The 26,004-nt window shown below is 37.1% G+C and overlaps 1 pseudogene across 1 annotated transcript; it reads left to right on the top strand.

Moving 5' to 3' along the window:
* Positions 1 to 3,863: 3,863 nt before the first annotated feature.
* LOC309644173 (metal regulatory transcription factor 1 pseudogene) lies at positions 3,864 to 22,920 on the top strand (annotated as a pseudogene). The gene has a single exon. The product of its transcript is annotated as a metal regulatory transcription factor 1 pseudogene (transcript).
* Positions 22,921 to 26,004: the final 3,084 nt, after the last annotated feature.

The raw sequence follows: 26,004 nt of genomic DNA, 5'->3' as shown, positions 1-26,004 counted from the left end.
ATGGTACTGGCACAAAAACAGAAATATAGATCAGTGGAACAGGATAGAAAGTCCAGAGATAAACCCACGCACATATGGTCACCTTATCTTTGATAAAGGAGGCAAGAATATACAATGGAGAAAAGACAGCCTCTTCAATAAGTGTTGCTGGGAAAACTGGATAGCTACATGTAAAAGAATGAAATTAGAACACTCCCTAACACCATACACAAAAATAAACTCAAAATGGATTAAAGACCTAAATGTAAGGAGAGACACTATCAAACTCTTAGAGGAAAACACAGGCAGAACACTCTATGACATAAATCACAGCAAGATCCTTTTTGACCCACCTCCTAGAGAAATGGAAATAAAGAGAAAAATAAACAAATGGGACCTAATGAAACTTAAAAGCTTTTGCACAGCAAAGGAAACCAAAAACAAGACGAAAAGACAACCCCCCAGAATGGGTGAAAATATTTGCAAATGAAGCAACTGACAAAGGATTAATCTCCAAAATTTACAAGCAGCTCATGCAGCTCAATATCAAAAAAACAAACAACCCAATCCAAAAATGGGCCAAAGACCTAAATAGACATTTCTCCAAAGAAGATATACAGATTGCCAACACATGAAAGAATGCTCAACATCATTAATCATTAGAGAAATGTAAATCAAAACTACAACATGATATCATCTCACACCAATCACGATGGCCACCATCAAAAAATCTACAAACAATAAATGTTGGAGAGGGTGTGGTGAAAAGGGAACCCTCTTGCACTGTTGGTGGGAATGTAAATTTATACAGCCACTATGCAGAACAGTGTGGAGGTTCCTTAAAAAACTAAAAATAGAACTACCATACAACCCAGCAATCCCACTACTGGGCATATACCCTGAGAAAACCATAATTCAAAAAGAGTCATGTACCACAATGTTCATTGCAGCTCTAATTACAATCGCCAGGACATGGAAGCAATCTAAGTGTCCATCGACAGATGAATGGTTAAAGAAGATGTGGCACATATATAAAATGGAATATTACTCAGCCTTAAAAAGGAACAAAATTGAGTTATTTGTAGTGAGGTGGATGGACCTGGAGTCTGTCATACAGAGTGAAGTAAGTCAGAAAGAGAAAAACAAATATCGTATGCTAACACATATATATGGAATCTAAAAAAAAAAAAAAATGGTCATGAAGAACCTAGGGGCAAGATGGGAAGAAAGATGCAGACCTACTAGAGAATGGACTTGAGGACGCAGGGAGAGGGAAGGGTAAGCTGGGTCAACGTGAGAGAATGGTAGTGTATATATGGACATATATACACTACCAAATGTAAAATAGATAGCTAGTGGGAAGCAGTCGCATAGCACAGGGAGATCAGCTCGATGCTTTGTGACCAGCTAGAAGGGTGATATCAGGAGGGTGGGAGGGAGGGAGATGCAAGAGGGAAGAGATATAGGGATATATTTGTATGTATAACTGATTCACTTTATTATAAAGCAGAAACTAACCCACCATTGTAAAGCAATTATACTCCAATAAAAACGTTTAAAAGAATTTTAAAAAAGAAAGAAAGTTAAAAGACATTCCACAGGAAAATATTTGTAGGTTCTGATAAGGAACCTGTATCTAGAATATGTAAAGAACACTTACAACTCAACAACAAAAAGACAAGCCAATTTAAAATGAGGAAATTATCTAAATAGTCATTTATCCAAGGAATTTATGAATTTATGTTTACCTAATGAATAATGTAAATATCATCATATAAATGTAAATTTGGACAACAGAAGCCACAGAAAAATGCATATGGTATTATTCCATTTTTATAACACAAAAACAGACCATCTTGTACTATGGCGATAGAAGTCAGGACAGTGGGTAACCTTAGTGGGGCAGAAAATGGAAGGCAGGACAGTAGGGCTTCTCAGGGTGCTGGTATTTTCTTTTTTCTTGATGTTGGTGCTGTTAGAGAGATGTTTATGTCATGAAAATTCATTGAGATGTGCATTTATAATATGTGCACTTATCTGCATATATACTTGCTTCAATAAGAGCATTATAAATGGATGATGATTTAAGATTTTTAAAGTATTTTATGAGTTAAATTAAGCTTGAGAGAGACTTCCCTGGCAGTCCAGTGTTAAGACTTCGCCTTCCAATGCAGGGGGTGTGAGTTCGATCCCTGGTTGGGGAGCTAAGATCCCACATGCTTCGTGGCCAAAAAACCCAAAAGATAAAACAAGCAATATTGTAACAAATTCAATAAAGACTTTAAAAACGGTCCACATCAAAAAAATCTTTAAAAAAAAAAAAGCTTGAGAAACCGCAGTACATATATCAGTGTGATTTTCAATATGGTTGTCTTTTGATTATGTGTTTTTTTCTTATTTTAAATTTGTATTATGCCATATTCTAGAAAAAACTGAAGTTGGGTTTAAGAGGATTAACCAAAGTATAGCAAGACATAGGTGAAAAAGAAGGAAAGAAAAGTAGAGGTAGAAAATAGAAGCATATGATCATAATTATTCCCTATATTTATAAGCGATTTGCATTTCTTTCATCAGCCTTTGTCTTTTTTTGCATGCCTCATTAACTATCCTTATCTTTCCTGATACTTAATCAGGAAAGTAAAGGGGGCATCCTTCATCTGTTCACTGTTAGAATTTTACTTATTTTATATTTGTCCAAGTAAACTACAAATTATCTCCTCTGAGAGGTTCCAAGGGGGACAGTGCAAGTCTTTGGTGAGGGGAGAGGTGCTGGGAGAGGGTGTCATGCTTTATCCCCCAACACACTGCAGTCCTTGCCACCCCCTATTCCTCTGAGCCCTCACAGCCCTTGCCTGTGTCATCAACGTTGATATTTATTATATACGGTCTGAGTACGATAAAAAATTGTCTAGATTTCCTCCATTTGCCAATTTTTTGTTACTATCATGAGTCTCAAATAATATGCTATTAAAGAAAACTTCATCAAAACCGTGTTGGTATCTTAGACTGCTAAATTGTGATTTCTTTCTTTCCAAGCTAAAAGTTCACAGTTTTTAGAGTTTACTTACAAACAGTTGTGACATATAGACAAGACTGAAAGGGTATTCCTGTAACTGTAGACTCTTCTTTAAACAGAGAAGAAGTAAAAATATTTCAATAGTGAACTTTTTTAATTGAAAAAAAAGTATGTGAGATAAAATCCTTTATTTACTCCCTTGTGGTTCAAAGGACCACAAACAGATTTGAAAGGTGTGGCTTCTACTCGTGATTTGGCCACTGACAACATGATATAAAATTGGCCATTAACCCCTTTGGGCTTCAGCTTCTTCACTTTTTTTTTAAATTAAGGGCTTGGAGTAGATTATTTTTAAAGTATGATTTCTGCTCTTCCTCTACAATTATCATTTATTCATTACCTAATGTGCAATGAAGTAGGCTTAACTCACTTGAAACTGCTAATGATCCTAGAAAAAGGGCTTTACTAGCATCTCCATTTTACAGGTAAATAAACTGTGGCAGAGATGGGGTAAACCTTTTGTTCAGAATAACACAGCTGGGCAGTGACAGAGCCAGAAATCCAACTGATTCTGTTTGACTCCAGAGTCCCTTGTGGTTCTTCTCCATTATGTAATCCTACTTTTATGAGAGGCGGTATACTTTCTTCTTCAAATGCATTCATTCTGGAGGTAGGCTGCAGAGGCAAAACCCAACTCTGCTACTTACCCACTATGCAACCTTTAACAAGTTACTTATTCCCAGGGTCTCAGTTTCATAGTCTAAAAAGGGGGATAATAATTGTTCCTTCTGTTTTGAGGTTGGAAAAGTTGTATACATAAAGGCTGTTATGAGGTTGGAAAAGTTGTATACATAAAGGCTGTTATGAGGTTGGAAAAGTTGTATACATAAAGGCTGTTATGAGGTTGGAAACGTTGTATACATAAAGTACTTAGGACAGTGTCTGATACAATAAGCATTCCTTCAGTGTTACCCACTGTTATCAGAGGGTAACGCTTATCCTTACTTATCCTTACTCTTACATCAAAGGTAGAGCCATGGGATTAAAATCAACCCATGCATAGATATGGTTTGATTGCACCAATTTTTCTATGCATACTACTGTTCACTTTGCATGACAAAATATTCAGTTATTTTAAATTGAAACTCTGCAAGTCAAATGGAATTTCATTTGTCCCATAATAGCCTTGCCAATTTGATTTAAAAATTAAAATGAAAAATCTCTTCATGCTATGCATGACTTTACCAGGGCTTCTAACTCCTATCCGTTACGCAGCAACGTCCATTTTCATGGTGAATCATTTATGAGTAGACATTCAATTGGATGGCAACACTCGATGAGACCCATTTCAAGGCAGACTGCACAGTATGCCCAGATGTGTGCAGGCACATGTACACCCAACTGGAATTAGATTCAGAATACCCGTGTTCCAGTCCTAACTGCCCATCCTTGCTAATAAAGTAGGAAAAAATCTTTTCATTTCTATGGGGTTAAATTTCTTCATCTGTAAAATAAACATAATACCTATTCCTTTATTTGGGTCTATTTTGAGGATCAAATGAGATAAAAGCTGTATATAGTGCTCTGCAAAATTCAAATTTCTCTTCAAAACTAAATACATTGTTATTGAAACTTAACTTTTTATTTTTTAAAACTTTGCTTTATTTATTTTTTTTACATCTTTATTGGAGTATAATTGCTTTACAATGTTGTATTAGTTTCTGCTGTAAAACGAAGTGAATCAACTATATGTATACATATGTCCCCATATCCCCTCCCTTTTGCGCCTCCCTCCCAACCTCCCTATCCCACCCCTCTAGGGGGTCACAAAGCACCGAGCTGATCTCCCTGTGCTATGCGGCTGCTTCCCACTAGCTATCTATTTTACATTTGGTAGTATATATATGTCATTTCTACTCTCTCACTTCGAAACTTTGCTATAAATTCAGCCTGATTTGGCAATGGCCTGTCACACTACAACAGTTTCTAAATCTGGGTGCTCATATTTCTGTGCTTGTCTCTCATAAGAGATCAAATACTTTGATGTTTCTAGGGTTACACAGATTATCTTCTCCAAGGGAGGTTTACTGCAAGGACCCACAAGAATAAGGGCAAAGGGGAGTCATCTCACAAATTACATCCTTCTTTCCTAGTTATTCCAGAATGTGTAATGCACTTAGAATAATACAATGAGGCCCAGGGGTCTATCTTTTCCTTGCTCACTGAGCATTCCAAAAGAGAGTATTAACAGGCTGTTTGCTCTGTTCATAGCTCCTCTATCAGGCAAGAATTTGCTCTTTAGCAATTTGTGTCCAACTTGCAGATTGTGATTCCCAGCTTATACACCTGCCCACAACCTAGCTCGGTATAGCTAGGATCACAGGATTGGTAGACCATGCTGTACCAGCTTTAGGAGCTTATGCCAAATAGCAACTGTTGGCCACTTTCTTTTGAGTGTGTATCCAAGACTTGAAGACCATGGATTACTTCTTCAGTTTAGCTGGTATTCTCCTTTTGAGGTTTACTTTTCTGAATCGTATTTCTTAATCTTAACTCTTCATTCTACTGTTTTTTCAGCATTGTACATTAAAACAAGCCAGCATGCCACACTTGATTGAGCAATTAAAAACAATTCGGCCACACTTTCTTTTAATGCTGAATGAGCAAGATATCTAAAAGGACTTTGGGAGTTATTAAGCTTCATACCTACTAGCCAATACCAAACTTAGGGAACCAAAGAGATCCCAGGATAACCTGGACACGGGTTTTTTTGTTCCACCAAGTTCAACTGGAAGATTTTATGAAAAGAGAGAAGATAACTACTGGCCATAGGCCTGCCCATCACTCTTCATAGCTGCAGATATTTTTCCTCTTCTTTTCACTACATTTTAGCATATAATGCATAACAATCACTGAGCCTGAAGCTCATACTAGGGGAATTTTTCTCTTAAATATGTGTAGACCGTTTTTACATAGCATTCAAAGTCATTCAAGGTGGAGGCTTATTTATTTATGTATGGCAACATCTCTCTCTCTCTCTCTCTCTCTCTAGATATATCTAGCCTTGTTTCAGTTTTATTTGGTTGCCTTTTTTCTGACTTTCCCTGATTTTGCCATTTTAATATTAGTGTTTGTTTTTTTTTAATGCTGTCCTTGGTGAAATTGTAAAAGCAGGACATACTGAGAAACATAAAATCATCAAATGCTTATGCTATGGACCAAGTATAATTACTCAGTTTGGGATACAGCCATAGACATTTGCTGTTGGAGTTTTAATGTCAAGTGGCAAGAGATCTCCATCTACTTTCATTCAAAAAGTTCATGGGCATGTGTCAATCATCATATTTGTTTTTAGAAATAACATTACAGTGTTTCAACTTGGTTTTCCAATTAATTCTTCTCCACCATTATATTCTCACCATAATTCTACAGTAAATATCTAGATATGACCTCTATTCAAGAGCTATTTCTTATTTCTCTGAAAATTTCTGAAAGAAGGAATGTAGCTTTGTGATTTAATTGGATTTTATTCCAATACAATAATAGCATGCTGCTAATTGTCAGATATTTCAAGAGAAAGTTAAATAAACACATTTTATGAGCTGAAAACAAGTTTTATTGACCATTAACTTTTATAAGCTAATTTCAAGGTAGCACCTTGTACATTCAAATATGTTGCATCACTTTTTATTTACGGGTAATTATATCACTACATGATTTTGGAAAATAGTGAAAACTTTTGGAGGGATCATATACTTAAAGTCACATAGGAAATTTATTAATGCAATTAATGTTTATATGGTTGTAATGCATATTCTATTGACTTTATAAAATTCATTTACATACTAGCCATTGAGAAGTCAGTAAGTAATGAGAACTTGGTTTTGGAAATGTACTTTTAATCTGGTAAATATTAAAATGAACTATTATTGTTTTGACTGTTGTGGTTGAGTGACTAATATGTAAATACTAAATAATGTTTTCTTTTTACTAACATTCAACCTTGCAATGGGGGAAAAATTCTAGATTATATGATTGAGTTTGTCATAATCACATCTCTTATATAATCCAGATTTGCTACCTCCAAGCTGAGGCTGGAAAGCTTCATCCAGTGCTGTTCTCTGCTACTCAGCCTGGAACCGTGGATGCTTTCCAACCAGCCCACTTACCTCCAATGGCACTGTTCCCCTGGAACTTATTTCAGAGTCTACCTTGCATGCATTTTTGCTGCTAACCCTGAATACATTCTCCTAATACCTTTCTGTAGACATTTTTTCTCTTATGGCCACACCTATAATTGTCTCAGGTGGCTTGAAAGAATTATAGGGGGAAAGTTATAGAAATTGATTAGGGGAAGGCCTGACTCATCAGTTTTCCAGACATACCAGATGTATGTGAATTATAGTTTAGGCTTGAGTAGAAAGAGATACCTGCTACTGTTTCCAAAGAATTATTAACCAATCTAAGGGCAGGCAGTGCTTTATTATGTACCACACAAATAGATAATGGTCCTTACCAGGCCTATTTGAAATTATTCCCCATGCCTAGTACAGTTTACTGTCCAAATGTGATAAATAAACCTTTGCTGGATGGTTCAGTGAAAATATTTTTGAAACTGTAAAGGTCAACACTACAGTGTACATCACTCATTTACACATTCAATAGACACTTAATCAGGACAAATTTTATGTCAGCTGTTATATACAAATCATGTTATTGAATCATCACTATAACGCTTAAAGAGGGTAAGACACTTAAAGTCACACAGCTAATAAGTTTTAAGTCAGATTACTAACACAGATCTGTTTAATTTCAAATCCCATGACTATTTCACTGTATCTCAGTTTATTTTACATCTCCTAGAGATGTTCAAAAACAGCAGAATAATAAAATTATTGAGAATGAGAATGGTTAACACCTATTCAATTCTTTCAAAGTGTTAGGCATTTAACAAAGTGTCTTACATTATTTATGTTATTTACTATTCACACAATACTCTGTAACAAATATTGTTGTTCCTATAATGCCGATGCAAAAACTGAATTTCAGAGAATCAAGTCACACACTCAGAACTAAATTTTATACTCTAGCTGTTCTACTCTAAACTCATGTGTTTTACTATGTGGGGCAGGGGGCTGATAAATGTGAATAGGATAAAGGACTATCAAAATAAAGTCTGGAATAAGTTATTTACAAAGGGAGGTTTTAGGCTGGATAAGTGCATAAATGAGAGCGCTCATAGAGTTTAGCTGCAAGAGTGATGTATCTAAACAGGGTTAGAAGAAAGAAGTACTCAAGTATACATTGATAAATCTGAACAAGGTTTTGGGGGGAGGTTAAACTGTGGAACCATTTATGGAAGATCAACTCATGGGAATATGAAAAGAGGAAAGTTGGGTAACCTGGGCATGCAGTACTATGGAAAATCCACTAAGGCAGAAGGGAAATGAATGGATAAAGGCATTTTTGATTACTTTCTGTCAGGAAGTTGGCTAGAACCACAGTGAAGGAATAGGGAGTTTGAATGAAGTAATTCAGACATAGATAATGATTTTTGAGGGGTTTTAATGTCAATAGGAGTCTATCACACACTTTTAAGAAAAAGGCATATGCTTTAACTCATACAGTCACTTTTATTGGCATAACAAAATGGCATTATTGTAATCAATAAGAGTTTCAAACATTTCCTACATTTTTCCAATATGTAACGTAAAGGCAAATGTAGAAAGGACAAAAGAAAACAGCTGTGTATGGCTCGATTTCAATTTATTTATTTGATTAGTATCTCTAACTTAAGTTCACATTAAAATAGAGGAGAAAATTCTTCTCTGTGCATAGAAATATATCTCACTGTAAAGGTTAATAACTTAGAAAATATGGCAGCAATTTTCTTCAGTACTGGCTTGATGTTAAATGGAAGAATATTCCACTACTGTTAACTTTGAATTTTATCACTATAGCCAATTGAATGCTATTGAGCTAAATAAAAGGGCCCTGGCAAATTTCTGTAATGAGAATTTTCTTATTCATATTACTTACACTTGGATGAAGTAATTTTCCTCTTTTTACCCATAAAAAAGGTAACATTTGTGGAAGTTTCTTTTGAGAGGTCATTTGCAGATATAAACACTTTTTTGAAAGATAAGAAAGAATGGCTTTTCTGTTTCTAGAGATTCTCATGTTTCAATTAGACATTAAAACCTTCACAGAAATTATACCAGCAATGTCAACTTTGAAATACCTCCAACATTGTCAACTATGTTAAGATATGGGGATCTAATAGAATAAATAACATTGTTCTGAAAGAGTCTGGAGTAGGACTAGAATAAACTTTTTAAATGAATATGCTTGGTTTCAATTTCAACTTTTTTTTAAGCTTGAGCAACACTTTTTTTTCAACAAACACATGGTTCTTTAAAATCCCCAGAGATCCAACCTGCACTATTTTAAAACATTTGCCCACTTCTTTGCCCACTGTTTCACTTTTTAAAAAAATCATAATTACATTGGAGTATTGATTACAAAAAGTATTGATTAACAGCATTGCAAGATATTTCAAAAGACTATCAGATCTAATATTCACCTTCTAGGGAAGACTTCATCTAAATGGGTTGTTATACTTGGAATGGACAGGTATAATACCCAGAACTGATCATCATGCCATCCTCATTAAAGCCCGCCCAAAGTTACCAACAGAGAACTCAAGGGATGACCTACATGTGATTCCACAGATCTAACGTGATATCAAGATCTGGGCAGTCAAGTAGCTTAAGTCCATCACCGCAATTTTCATCAGCCAACCCTCCACACAGTCACCCCTAATGAAACACAATCTCCAAGCAAATACCAAGTGCTCATGGAAATACAACCTCAAGAAATGTTCCTTAGCCTTGTGTTTCAACTGGAATGCTACCTATAAGCTTCCTCTATATAGAAATTCTGAAGTTTCTGGAGATTATATGTACATGTATATATATATATAGTTTTATATATAGTATGTTATTATGTATAACACATACATATATATAATCTTAAACACTTTTCTTATAATATATAATACATTCACTTCTGGTTATCATCTCTAAAGACTGAAAACACTGTCCAGGTAGATTATACATGTTTACAAGTAACATGTGACCCTTATAAGCAACCCCAATTCATGCCCACTTCCTCAGGCAGGTTAGGTCATCATACTTCTGTCAATTTACACATAGAGGTCTTATTAACTAAATCTTTAATCCATTCAGTTTCTCTTTTCTAGACCTTATTTTATTTTCCCCCTCCATCAGATTTTGTGGCACCATTTTCCTTACTTTCTTAACTTTTCTAGTTATTGTTTAGTTTCTGGGTTATTTTTTTTTTAACTTTTGTCCTTAGCCCTGTGCTCTTTGGCATCCACAACTTCCCAAACAACCCTGTCCGCTCTTCGACTACTACGTGTTTGCTAATGAATAGTAGTCCTATCTCTTTTGTAATCCAGATCTATATCTCCAACAGCCTACCAGATATCTCCACTTTCATGTCTCATATATGCAAAATGGAAATAATTAAATCAACCAATCAAACAGAATATAATAACAAATCTAGCCCCTTCAATGTGTTTAGTTTTTAAAGTGACATGATGACTAGATTTAGTCACCGAAGGCAAATTTGTATTTGTTTCCTTAACAGCACTATCCTCTACTTTGCCCCTTCTAATAGGTCATCAAATCTTGTCAATCTCTACAGCTTTGGTCTCTTTAATCATGTGTGTTTTATACATTTCCTCTGCCCCTTATTTAGTCTAGACTCCTATAATTTCTCATATGACATAAGGAAAATAACCTCCTATATTGCTTGGTTGTAATCATAGTCTCACATCCTTACCATACAGATACACACATTGCTTAGATAGTGAATCATGTTAGTAACAGATGTGGTGGTAAAAAATGTGCTCTCTGTGCTAAAATAACCTATGTAATTTTTAATAAACTATTTGTTTTTAAGTGGCTCAGATATCTACATTCCAGGAAATATTTAATGTAAGGTTAAGATGAAAGGAAAAATGTATGGTAAATTTCAATAGATTAACAGCTGCTAGATGGTCTGGGAGATCATAGGCATCAGGGGTAAGAGTGGTTATCAGTTCTGCTATATGCATTATCCAAAGTCACAAACACAAGAGAATCATTTCCTCTTTTAAAAATAATCTTGGGCTTCCATCTTTGACAAACTTGTCACATATAAAGCTTGAATTGGAGTAATAAAAATCCTGTACCTTTTTGAGTTTAAATAACTCAGTTGGACCAACACTTCATGTCTAGAATGACAGACTAAATTAAATTCAGTTCTAAGGGGAATGAAAAAAGATTGCAAAGGTAATGGAAATAGACTACCCCATCAATACAAGCACAGGAAAGTCAAGAAGGTGAAATGGTGGAGAAAAGTCCTCTTGAAGGAAATGAAATTAGAAAAGAGATTCCTTTAGACTAATTGCCTATCTACTGTATGGTAAGTAATGTAAGCCATTTGAAATAAAATGCACTTAAAAAAAGAAAGCTTTGGTGCCGCTGGGGAGGGGAGAAGCTGCTGCCGCCGCCGCCGTTGCCGGGAGCCGCGGAGACAGGTCACTACCTTTCCATTTCTCACAATTGGGCTGAGCACGACTGAACCATGGGGGAACACAGTCCAGACGACAGCATCAGCTACTTTGAGGTAGAGGAAGATGAGCTGACCCCCGATGACGAGATGCTCAGGTTTGTGGATAAGAACGGACTGGTGCCTTCCTCATCTGGAACTGTTTATGATAGGACAACTGTTCTTATCGAGCAGGATCCTGGCACTTTGGAAGACGAAGATGACGATGGACAGTGCAGAGAACACTTGCCTTTTCTAGTAGCGGGTGAAGAGGGCTTTCATCTAATAGATCAGGAAGCAATGTCCCAGGGTTATGTGCAACACATTATCTCACCAGCTCAGATTCATTTAACAATAAACCCTGGTTGCATGCCCATGCCAAGAAATATCGAAGGTGCAACCCTCACACTGCAGTCAGAATGTCCAGAAACGAAACGTAAAGAAGTAAAGCGGTACCAGTGCACCTTTGAGGGCTGTCCCCGCACCTACAGCACAGCAGGCAACCTGCGCACCCACCAGAAGACCCACCGGGGCGAGTACACCTTTGTCTGTAATCAGGAGGGCTGCGGCAAGGCCTTCCTCACCTCCTACAGCCTCAGGATCCACGTGCGGTGCACACGAAGGAGAAGCCGTTTGAGTGCGAAGTGCAGGGCTGTGAGAAGGCGTTCAACACGCTGTACAGGCTGAAAGCACATCAGAGGCTTCACACAGGGAAGACGTTTAACTGTGAATCTGAAGGCTGTGGCAAGTGCTTCACCACGCTCAGTGATCTGAGGAAGCGCATTCGAACCCATACAGGAGAAAAGCCATTTCGGTGTGATCATGATGGCTGTGGAAAAGCATTTGCAGCAAGCCACCACCTTAAAACTCACGTCCGTACACATACTGGTGAAAGACCCTTTTTCTGCCCCAGTAATGGCTGTGAGAAAACATTTAGCACTCAGTACAGTCTCAAAAGTCACACGAAAGGTCACGATAACAAAGGAAATTCATGCAGTGCACTTCTAAATCACAAGGGATCCGAGGATACAAATCACTCACTTTGAGGAATTTAAGCCTTCGGTCCACAGATTCCGAATTTCAAGAAAATTCCAGTACAGGCCAGAACACTTTCAGCACACTTTCACCAGCCATCATTTTTGAACCAGCGTTCCAGAAGTCAGATGATCCAGCAGTTCAGGAAGATCCTCAACAGACAGCCTGGCATCTCTGAGCCACCCCAGCGTCTGCTACCAGCCTCAGCACCGTCTGCTCCTCTGCCTGCTCCCTCCCTAGGAACTGGTTCCCAGTAAGCTGCATTTCGCAACCCCCCTGCTCTCTTACAACCTCCGGAAGTGCCTGTCCCCCCACAGCACACAGTTTGCTGCTAATCATCAAGAGTTTCTTCCGCACCCCCAGGCACCGCAGCCCATCGTACCGGGACTTTCTGTTGTCGCTGGGGCTTTGGCGTCGGCAGCGGCAGTGGCGTCAGCCATGGCAGCACCGCCTCAACCACAGGGTACTACTGAGCCCCTGCCGGCCATGGTCCAGACTCCGCCCCTGGATGCCAACTCCGTCCTAACTAGTAATCCCACTATAACCATCACCCCGACTCCCAGCACGGCTCTCCTGCAGCCCAGCCTCGTCATGGGAGAACAGAACTTACAGTGGATACTAAATGGTGCCACCAGCTCACCACACACCCAAGAACAAATTCAGCAAGCATCTCAAGTTGAGAAGGTGTTTTTTACCCCTGCAGTACCAGTAGCCAGTAGCACAGGGAGCGCTGTACAGCAGATTGGCCTCAGCGTCCCTGTGATCATCATCAAACAAAAGGAGGCCTGTCAGTGTCAGTGTGCGTGCCGGGACTCCGCCAAGGAGAGGGCGGCCAGCAGGAGGAAGGGCTGTCCGTCCCCTCCCGCTCCAGCGCTGAGCGCCCAGCCTCCCGATGAGCCCAGCCTGAAGCTACCACCGCAGATTTTTCCCCGCCCCTGATCCCCCTGTCGTCCTCCTCCACCGCATCCTCTTCCTGTGAGCAAAGCAGACAAGCAGTGACTCCTTAAGACCCTCAGACAGAAACGTTACGTGCCATGGATACGTCAGAGTTTCTGTCCCTCCAGAACCTGGGCGCGCCGTCCAATCTGATTCCCACTGAAGCACTAGTGCAGGAGGAGGAGGAGATGGGCCTGACCAGCAGCTTCTCCAAGTGAAAGACCTGGATGTGCTCACCTCCAGGAACAGAGGCCGAACAGGAGGCAGAAGGTGTGATGCCTACCATCGTGGGGTCAGCAGTTTGAAGGAGGAAGAAATCTACTGTTTGAAATCCTCACCTTTCAGACATATTTTCTTTATTCATATCCCAGGAGCATCCATTTTTAAGGAACTGATCTTTGGAGAAAAACAAACAAACAAAAACAAAACAAAACAACAAAAAAAGCTAAGTTATAAATGAACTGTTCGGCTTCACTGTATGTCACTTTTGCTTATTGTCATGTGAACTTGGAAATTAAGGTTACTCGTATGCATAAAAATTCTAAATGAAAAAAAAAAGAAAGCTTCAGCAATGCTTTCACAGTGGACTTCAACAAATCTCAACATTTCTCCATTTTTAATTTTTAGGCTGTTTAATCTGGTATTGATTATCATTGCTACCAACAAAATTTATCTTGGTTGCATTTTAAAATATCAAGCCAAACGTTGGTAAATCAAAGTGGCATAGGAAAAGTAGGAAAATGATAGTAGAAAAGACAATGGTGATTCATATTTTGACATTTTTTAGTGAGTTTGATAGACTGTATTGATACTGGGTTTAATAGAATTAAGCATGGGCAAACCACATTTTAGAGGTAACACAAATTTGTATCTCCTCAGGCCAGAGGCCATAGACTCACTTTAGGTCAAAGGATAATGATTGCTAGCAGCATTCATTCTTGTTCAAATACAATAGGTAAAAGCAGTTTTTCCATCTTGTTGGCTTATTTGCTCAACAATATATCAACTGGAAAAATAAGTGTAGAATAATTAACTGAATGTAACACAGGGGTACACTTAGCCTATGAGGAGCCAAACTATGCTAAAGGAAACATCATTGGTCAGAATAGTGCTCTTAAGTGAGGGTAGGTTGACAGATAAATTGACATATCACTAAATATACTACCTAAAGCAATTTACAGATTCAATACAATCCCTATCAAATTACAAATGGCATTTTTCACAGAACTAGAACAAAAAATTTTAGAATGTGTATGGAAACACAAAAGACTGCAAATAGCCAAAGCAATCTTGAGAAAGAAAAACGGAGCTGGAGGAATCAGACTCCCCAACTTCAGACTATACTACAAAGCTACAGTAATCAAGACAGTATGGTACTGGCACAAAAAACAGAAATATAAATCAATGGAACAGCATAGAAAGCCCAGAGACAAACCCACGCAGCTATGGTCACCTAATCTATGACAAAGGAGGCAAGAATATACAATGGAGAAAAGACAGTCTCTTCAATAAGTGGTGCTGGGAAAACTGGACAGCTACATGTAGAAGGTTGAAATAAGAACACTCCCTAACACCATACACAAAAATAAGCTCAAAATGGATTAAAGACCTAAATGTAAGGCCACACACTATAAAACTCTTAGAGGAAAACATAGGCAGAACACTCTTTGACATAAATCACAGCAAGATCTTTTTCGACCCACCTCCTAGAGTAATGATAATTAAAACAAAAATAAACAAATGGGATCTAATTAAACTTAAAAACTTTTGCACAGCAAAGGAAACTATAAACAAGATGACAACCCTCAGAATGGGAGAAAATATTTGAAACAAAGCAACTGACAAAGGATTAATCTTCAAAATATACAAATAGCTCATGCTGCTCAATATCAAAAAAACAAACAACCCAATCCAAAAAAGGGTGGAAGCCCTAAATAGACATTTCTCCAAAGAAGACATACAAGTGGCCAACAAACACATGAAAAGATGCTCAATATCAGTAATTATTAGAGAAATGCAAATCAAAACTACAATGAGGTATCACCTCACACCAGTCAGAATGGCCATCATCAAAAAAACCTACAAACAATAAATGCTGGGAAGGGTGTGGAGAAAAGGGAACCCTCATGCATTGTTGGTGGGAATGTAAATTGATACAGCCACTATGGAGAACAGTATAGAGGTTCCTTACAAAACTAATAATAGAACAATCCCATTACTGGGCATATACCCAGAGAAAAGCATAATTCAAAAAGACACATACACCCCAATGTTCACTGCAACAATATTTACAATAGCCAGGACATGGAAGCAACCTAAATGTCCATCAACAGAGGAATGGATAAAGAAGATGCAGTACATATATACAATGGAATACTACTCAGCCATAAAAAGGAACAAAACTGTCATACAGAGTGAAGTAAGTCAGAAAGAGAAAAACAAATATCGTATATTAACGCATATATGTAGAATCTAGACAAATGGTATAGATGATCTTATTTGCAAAGCAGAAATAGACACAGACATAGAAAACAAATGTATGCATACCAAGGGGGAAAGGGGAGGGGTGGGAGGAATTGAGAGATCAGGATTGACATATATACACTATTGATACTATGTATAAAATATAACAGGTAACTAATGAGAACCTACTGTATAGCACAGGGAATTCTATTCAATGCTCTTTGGTGACCTAAATGGGAAGGAAATCCAAAAAAGAGGGGATATGTATATGTATAACTGATTCATTTTGCTGTACAGTAGAAACTAACACAACATTGTAAAGCAACTATACTCCAATAAAAACTAATTTAAAAATTAGGAAGATATATGAAGTGATTTATTTATATCAAAGTTAGTGGAACAGAGAAAAACACAATTTAAAATGAAATAATCAGGGACTTCCCTGGCAGTCCAGTAGTTAAGACTTTGCCTTCCAATGCAGCAGGTGCGGGCTCGATCCCTGGTCGGGGAGCTAAGATCCCACATGCCTCGGGGCCAAAACACCAAAACATAAAACAGAAGCAATACTGTAACAAATTCAATAAAGACTTTAAAAATGGTCCACATCAAAAAAATCTTAAAAAAAAAAAAATGAAATAATCAATTTTCCAGCAAAGATATTTGATCATGGAATTGCCAGTTATATAGCATATTTAATGTTTAAGAATAATACATGTAAAGTCTGAATTATAAACTGTGAGTAATATTACTGCCCAACTCAATCCAAAAAAAATAACAATATAACAGCATCCACAGATTCTTAAGTTTGTTACACACACACACACACACACAGAGCAAACCATATACTTCCTTATGTACATAGGTAATTATATTTCATAACCATGAAACATAGATACATTAATTCAAATTTTCCTTCTTTCTTATTTTGTCTGTGACAACAACAAAACAAACAAGGCCAGGTAGAAAACAAGAATGACCATGAACTTTGAGAACAAGGGTATAATTCAACCAAATTCAAATATCTCTAACTCTGTAATAATAGAAATAGCACCTAGGTATAAAACATATGAGCAACAGTCAATTTCATACCCTTCTACCTTGTTAAGTGGTATCAGATGTAGTCAACATTGGTGCTTCCAAAGGAGACAGAATATTTTTATTCATATTGGAAAAAATAAGAAACACTCCCCAAAAGAGGCTATAATCCCTTATATGTTTACTGAGAATTTCATGTACTCTCTTGATATTTACTCATGCTGTAATCACTACTAGGTCACAGATGACTGTGGTAAACTCAATCAGGCACTGAGAAACAATACTCTTCCTTCAACTAAATGAGTGCAATAGTTTGTTTGTTCTTCCACTAGTAGAGAGATTGTTCTGGTCTCTTTCAAGTCGTGGCTAAGGAAAAACCTGATGCCTTTAAGATTTCCCAAGTTTAGTGAGCATGTAGACACCCCATCTCAGCACACACCCTTTTTTTTTTAAAATTAGGATCCCAAGTTCAATAAGCATAAATAGTAAGTTACAAGATGTAAGGGCAGGATCACAAAAGAATAGTGTTCTCAGTCACATTGTCACCTGTTTAAAGAAACCAATTAAGCAACTGCCCTGATATTTCATTCTATCACTCTCTTTCTTTTTATATGTGTAACACGTATTCCATGTGCCAAGAGCTGTGATCAATGTTTCAGAAGTTTTATCTTCTTTTAATAATGACCCAATTCTTAAAATTTTATCAATGAAAAAACTGAGGCGGAGTGACATTAAGTAATTTGTCCAAGGTCACCCAACTCGCAAGGGGTAGAGGTGGGATTTGAACTCCGACCATAGGACTTTAGAGCCCATACTCTTAACCACTACAATGTACAGCCCCTTATATTAGTTTGGAAGAAATCTTTTAAAATAACTAATGATGTTTGATGCAAATGAGATTCCATATCCAAAATTCATCATTCATGGAGTTGAAAAGGAGATCTCCAAATTTATACTAATCCCCCATACACACACGTGCTAAAGCCTATTATATCTGGCAAATATTTGGTACTCATTATATATTTGCTGAATCAACAAATGAAAGAATACAGTATGAATATCCAAATCAACTCAGACAGGAAGATGTCATTATCTAAGGCTTATTATTTTTTGGATTAGTGGCTTTGACTATTTCAAGGTGATAACACTATTTTTGACACTGCAATAGCTCAATCATTACAAATACTATAGGCACTGGGATCATTATAATTGGTCAGTTCAATGATATCCATTAGATTGGGAGTTGATCAGAAAGAGATAATATATAAACTTGGATAAAGCATTATATTTTTAAAAATTTTCTTCCCAGCTTTATTGAGATATTATTTACATAAAGCATATGTAAATTTAAGGCGTACACTGTGATGATTACATACATGTATGTATTACAAAATGATTACCACAATAAGGTTAGTTAGTATCTCTATCCCATCACATAGTCATAATTGTTTTCGTGTGTGGTGATAACATTTAACATCTACTTTCAAGTATATAATACAGTATTAATAATTATAGATACTATTATATTGATGATTTTAAGTGTTGATCCGGTCTTTTTTTTCATTTTTTTATTAGTTATCTATTTTATACATATTAGTGTATATATGTCAATCCCATTCTCCCAATTCATCCTACCACCACCACCCCCACCAAAGCATTATATATTTTTAAAGGAGAAAAAGAATGTTGACTGCAGGAAACATAAAATATAAATGCACATAAGTTGGACTTATGTTCTACATAAGTAGGACTAAAAGTAGGTTCTGTAGGAGTACTTGTTGATTGATGTCTTGGATCAGTGAATTATAGCAAATTTAGATTTCTTTATATAACTGACACTTTTTAAATCATACGTAAGTAAACCAAATCCACTCTTGGAATGGTCTTCATTGTGCCTTGTTTCATGACCAAATGTTCTTCTTAATTTCAGAAGGCAATATAATAAGCAATTATTTAAATACAAACTATGTGGTCAAAAGCTATTGACTGATGAGAGATCAGACTCAGGCAACATTAGGAGAATTAATGAAATTATAGTGAGAAAAGAGACAAATGCCAATGGGGGAGTAATCTATAATATCTGTACCTTCGGTAATGCCTGTGGAAAACTTCCAAGAGGGCTCCTCTAAGGAAAAGGCTAATTATTTCAGATGGCTCCTCTGTAAAGTCACAGGTCTGTAATCTCTTGTCAAAATGTATAACTTTTAGAAAAGAGTAGAAAACAGCTATGGATGAGTGGGAAAGTGCTGGCTCCCAAGGAGAAAATGATTGGGCTCTAGATGACAACCTGTCCTGGAGGATGACAGAGGAACCCCATTGAGACAGAACAAACCATAGCAATTTCATCTTTAATATATTGGATAAAAAGTCCAGGGGCGAAAGCAATTGTTCATGATTTTCTCATTAATATACTATTTAAGAATGTCAGAAGCATCCTGACTACTCATGGAAAGATTTTTCAAAATGAAAATCTTAATTATTACCCATAATATTATCTATTTAAATAATAATCAACACTTAAGCCCTGAAAAGTTGACCAATACCAGGAATATGAATAGTTGTATTTCTATTTCTGTCAGAAAACAGAACAAAATAAAATACCAGTGAATCAATTTTTCCCTCCCCAATTTTTCATTTGCTATATTTGTCAAAAAAAATTTTTAAGATAGCAGTTTAGAAAATAGAACAAAAGTAAATCATTGAGTTTTTGTCTGTAAAGTATTTTAGGTAAACAATATTTTCAAAAGGTTCTATCATCTAATTTCCACCTGAAGGTTTTGAATCATACAAAGTCCAGGAAGTCTGGCAGTAGAGGATAGCAGAACCATAGGAATTTGAGATATATTAGATTTAGCAGTAGCCAGGAGGCTACTCATTTCAAAGTAAAATTTTCCAAATTTTTAAAGCAGTTCTCTTCTCTGAGCATACTTGAATGCCATTCTTCTTTCCAATGGCTATTACAACATTCTCAAATCTATATCTACCCCAAATTTCATCTTTGTTTCCATACTTCGACTATATTTTAATTTTGCTGTCTCCCTTTTCATTGCTTTTTTTCTGTGCTTAATTCCCTGAACATAGAAACCACAAAAAATTGAGACTAAATAGAAAAATGTAATTAAGAAATCCATCAAAAAAAAAAAAAAGAGAGAGAAAATGTACATTAGAGTTTATGCAAAGAGAAGGAAAATTCTAGACAGAGGAATGTGTCTCAGCCTCTTTAACGCACATGCCCCTTAAGTATACAAAAGAAAAAAATGAAGCCTTTATTTAATGTTATTTAACATTTCAGAGTACATTTTAGGTGGTGTAATGAAAACAAGTCATACTATAAGACATAATTTTTATGTTGAATATTTTTTCTTTTTATTTTAAACATCTTTATTGGAGTATAATTGCTTTACAATGGTGTGTTAATTTCTGCTTTATAACAAAGTGAATCAGCTATACATATACATATATCCCCATATCTCTTCCCTCTTGCATCTCCCTCCCTTCTACCCTCCTTATCCCACCCCTCTAGGTGGTCACAAAGCACCAAGCTGTTCTCCCTGTGCTATGCGGCTGCTCCCCACTAGCTATCTATTTTACATTTGGCAGTATATATAAGTCCACGCCACTCTCTCACTTCTTCCCAGCTTACCCTTCCCCCTCCCCATGTCCTCAAGTCCATTCTCTATGCCTGCATCTTTATTCCTGTCCTGCCCCTATGTTCTTCAGAACCTTTTTTTTTTTTTAGATTCCATATATATGTGTTAGCATATGGTATTTGTTTTTCTCTTTCTGACTTACTTCACTCTGTAGGACAGACTCTAGGTCCATCCACCTCAGTACAAATAACTCAATTTTGCTTCTTTATATGGCTGAGTAATATTCCATTGTATATATGTGCCACATCTTCTTTATCCATTCATCTGTTGATGGACACTTAGGTTGCTTCCGTGTCCAGGCTATTGTAAATAGAGTTGCAATGAACATTGTGGTACATGACTCTTTTTGAATTTTAGTTTTCTCAGGGTATATGCCCAGTAGTGTGATTGCTGGGTCGTATGGTAGTTCTATTTTTAGTTTTTTAAGGAACCTCCATACTGTTCTCCATAGTGGCTGTATCAATTAACATTCCCACCAACAGTGTAAGAGGGTTCCCTCTTCTCCACACCCTCTCCAGCATTTATTGTTTGTAGATTTTTAATGATGGCCATTCTGACTGGTGTGAGGTGAAACCTAATTGTAGTTTTGGTTTGCATTTCTCTAATGATTAATGAAGTCGAGCATTCTTTCATGTGTTTGTTGGCAATCTGTATATCTTCTTTGGAGAAATGTCTATTTAGGTCTTTGGCCCATTTTTGGATTGGGTTGTTTGTTTTTTTTGATATTGAGCTGCATGAAATGCTTGTAAATTTTGGAGATTAATCCTTTATCAGTTGCTTCATTTGCAAATATTTTCTCCCATTCTGAGGGTTGTCTTTTCGTCTTGTTTATGGTTTCCTTTGCTGTGCAAAAGCTTTTAAGTTTCATTAGGTCCCATTTGTTTATTTTTGTTTTTATTTCCATTTCTCTAGGAGGTGGGTCAAAAAGGATCTTGTTGTGATTTATGTCATAGAGTGTTCTGCCTGTGTTTTCCTCTAAGAGTTTGATAGTGTCTGGCCTTACATCTAGGTCTTTAATCCATTTTGAGTTTATTTTTGTATATGGTGTTAGGGAATGTTCTAATTTCATTCTTTTACGTGTAGTTGTCCAGTTTTCCCAGCAACACTTACTGAAGAGGCTGTCTTTTCTCCATTGTATATTCTTGCCTCCTTTATCAAAGATATGCTGACCATATGTGCGTGGATTTATCTCTAGGCTTTCTATCCTGTTCCTTTGATCTATGTTTCTGTTTTTGTGCCAGTACCATACTGTCCTGATTACTGTAGCTTTGTAGTATAGTCTGAAGTTGGGGAGTCTGATTCCTCCAGCTCCGTTTTTCTTTCTCAAGATTGCTTTGGCTATTCGGGGTCTTTTGTGTTTCCATACAAATTGTGAAATTTTTTGTTCTAGTTCTGTGAAAAATGCCAGTGGTAGTTTGATAGGGATTGCATTGAATCTGTAGATTGCTTTGGGTAGTAGAGTCATTTTCACAATGTTGATTCTTCCAATCCAAGAACATGGTATATCTCTCCATCTGTTTGTATCATCTTTAATTTCTTTCATCAGTGTCTTACAGTTTTCTGCATACAGGTCTTTTGTCTCCTTAGGTAGCTTTATTCCTAGGTATTTTGAATATCTTTTTTCTAACTACCCAAGACTCTCTTCTAACCTTTCCCTCAATATGATGTGTCACTCCAAGGGGTCATGATGCCCTTTCTCAAGGAAGAAACACTTCACCAAGTTTTACAAACAATTGAACAAAAAATTCCTCTTCCATATGTGTGTCCATGAATTACAGTTTAGAAATCCCCTTGTGGACATTTGGAACAAATATTTTGTGTTGTAAATCAGAACATCAGATCTGTAGGGAGATTTTACAAAACTGTGGCAAACTGAAGCCACATCCATGGCCAAGCAGTCAGCTTAATAATCACAAGCTCATATGAAATTGTATCACATGTACAGGGACAAATAGCAAACAAAATATTTACAGGCACTTCTGTATTTGCCAGGTAATTGCTCTGGTGCCTGTGAACCTGTTGTACTATAGGCATAGACACAGAATAGGTAAGGATAAAAATGTGAGAAGGACTAAACAAAACACTCACTTCAAATAAAGCAGAGGGTTTGTTTGTTTGTTTGTTTGCTTGTTTTGGGTTTTTTTTCCCCCCTTCTGTCACTTTTTGGTAGTCTGATTGGTTTACATTGCATGATTGGTTTACATTGCAACAAAAGCATCTGAGAAATTCAGCTTGTCCAAGATGCCAACTCAAAGTGTCTCAGACAGGCTTTCAGCCATGGGCCAGGTCCAGGCTGCAAATGCTGGGACCAGGAATACAACATACATGGGCCCTAGGGTTAGACTTAGTTATAATTATAGGGCAGGAATATGTTCTTTCCATAAGAATGTGGAGGATTGCAAATGAGGAGAGTGGGGAAGGACCATGGGCTCAGAATGCATGAGTCGATGAAGACTTTCTACATTTCACTATGAGAAAGATGCTTGGTTGTAAGTAGACCAGTTGGCTCTAAAGCTCGAAGTTCAACACAGGAAAGAAGGAAATGTTTCCAGCCAAAGGATTGGGTTTAAGGACCCCAATTTAAACAATGCAAGTGGAGAGGACCCAAACTGTTAAACCAAATTGAAGTGCAGAAAACATGAGAGATCAAGTGCAAGAAATGCAGGTATAAGAGCTACCTGAAATAGCAAGTTCTCAGACATGGGCTAGGATATATCAAATGACAGGATCTAATAGGTTCCTAGGTGTGGAAGGCTGAAAAATTGTTCCCAAAGATGTCCATGTCCTAATCCCCAGAATCTGTCAGTATGTTACTTTAACTGGCAAAGGGCTCGTTAAAGAAGGGACTAAATTAAGCATTTTGAGATGTGGAGATTATCTTGGATTATCCTGGGCTCAGTGTAATCACAATGTCCTAATAATAAGGAATCAGAAGGGTCAGAGTTAGAGAAGATGATGTGACTATGGAAGCAGAGGGAGAGAAGGGTATTTGATGGTAGAAATAGGGGTCAGAATGACGCAGGATCATAAGCCAATGAATATGGGGAGCCTCTTGAAGCTGGAAAAGGCAAGTGAACAGATTCTTCCTTAGCACCTACAGGAGGAATAACGCCCTGCAAAGTCATTTTAGAATTCTGATCTCAAGAACAGAAAGATCATACATTGGTATTCCTTTAAGACTCTTTATTTGTGGTAATTTATTACAGTGGCAATTGGAAGCTAATACAATAGGAATGATGTGACACGAGTGAGAGACCTAGGAAGGGAGATATTACACAATAAAGGTTAGAAATCACATATTTACAGAGAGGTAATAAGAAGGTAAGAACCTAGGAACAATAGGGTCTGTACAGAAGGTCCAAGAAAAACCAATAAAAAATGAGCTATCCTTACATTTGTTGCAAGAGCTGCCTATATTTTCCCATTCCATGGACAAGACAAGGCTAAGTCGATAGACACACCTCAATGGAGGTAAGGTTTATGGGTATAGAAGACAAGCAAAACAATACCATGGTCCAATAAAACACTAGCAGGGAGAATATCAGTGCCCTCCATGATGCCATCTTTAAAAGTTCAGGGTGCAGTAAGTTCAAATATGGCTGCTTTGTGTGTCATCTGCTATGGATATATCCATCATCCACTAATTTATGAGAAAGATTGCTTTACTTTCCCATAGGGATAGAATGACTCATTACCCTACTTTCTCACTTTTCTTTCCCTACCTTGAACAGCTTTTTTTTCAGGTAAGTTTCCACTAAAATGCCCTTCATTATTCATTTTATAGCTTAACAGTTGAGCAAGAACACTGTCTTACATAGCTTCACTGCAGGTTGCTGACATGTATAACTTTCAATAAGGACTCACTAACCACACACTAATAACCCTCATATAAATAATTAAACATACCCAGAGCACTGACACCTTGTTATTCTAACTCTAGAGAGAAAGGAAATAGGATTTTCTCACACACAAGTGCTGCTTTTTATGTAATCTTAGCATACCCTAGGACTAGCTTCTAACTCACCCCACACAGTGTTTCTGAAGTCCTCCACTTATAGCTAAGGTACTTGTGATGCCCCACTGGAAAAGAAAGGCAGAGGGAATAATTGTCAGAGTAAGATTCTGAATAAGATTAATTATAGAAGCTTGTCTGACTTTTGCCTCTAACTCACTGACCTTGAGCTTAGTTAAGCCTTCCCTTTAATCCTGCTACAGGGTTAGTCCAGAATTGGGAAATGTACACATGCTGTGAGTCATGCTTCTTATGTCTGTGATGGATATTACCAATGAATCAGAGTGCAATTTCTTTCTAAACTATCACAGTTCAATTTTCCACTAAAGTAGGTGCAACCTCACAATTTTCATTATAATAAACTAGACAGCTATTGCCTTGGTCATAACACCTATTCCACATGTAGCCTATTTTCATTGGTGGATTTCTCTCCGTATTCCAATCTAAAACTAATGGACAACTTTAGGAAGCGGGAAACTATGTGTCAGTTATTCTCAAGCACAACCCATTTTTGTGTCTGGGTCTGGGGTGACTTTTTTGCTCTTTTCAATTCTCGGGTATTTTTTAATTGCATTCTTTGAGGATTGTCTCTGAACCCTATTGCTGGATATTACCAGTGCTAACCCTATCTTCTATTTTGAATCCACTATTGGTAAAGGATCACTATTAACTAATTTGTTGAAACCAACATTTGTCTTCTCCACTAGACCATCTTTATTGACCTTAGAAGCTCTATCATCTTTAGCCTCAGACTTTGTAAGCATTAAGCTTATAGTAGCAACGTTCTTCTACCATTCTCTCTTACGCTGACTTCCCAGGAGAATCTGGGTAGTTCTAAGACCTATGTATAACCTTTTAATTCCTCCCAAAATCCTAGCTCAGTCTCACCTTCCTAGAGTGTCCAATGCTACCACTATCTAACACGGATGATCTTTTCTTCAGCACGTATGGTTGACATAGTTCAGCTAACAATCCCTCTGTGATTCAGAATTACCTTAGTGAGATTAAAGGGAAGAGGATAAGAACGAAAGGAAGATGAACAAGTGTCAGCACTTTTTCTGTGCTGTTGAAAAATCGTGCATCCATGAGCTGCAGGTCCTCTTACATCTGAGTAAAAGTTTTCTCAGAGCCTACCTCTGAGTTTTCTCCAGTATTCTGTAGTTTCTCTGATGATTAATTAGAAAGATCTGTGAAGGCACTGCTGAATAGCAAGCAATCATCTTGTATTTTGCTGTCCTAAGAACATAAAGTTCAACTCTATA

Source organism: Balaenoptera physalus, assembly GCF_965194825.1.
Source record: "Balaenoptera physalus genome assembly, chromosome: 15".
NCBI classification, from domain to species: domain Eukaryota; kingdom Metazoa; phylum Chordata; class Mammalia; order Artiodactyla; family Balaenopteridae; genus Balaenoptera; species Balaenoptera physalus.
This window is presented reverse-complemented; position numbering and strand designations above follow the sequence as displayed.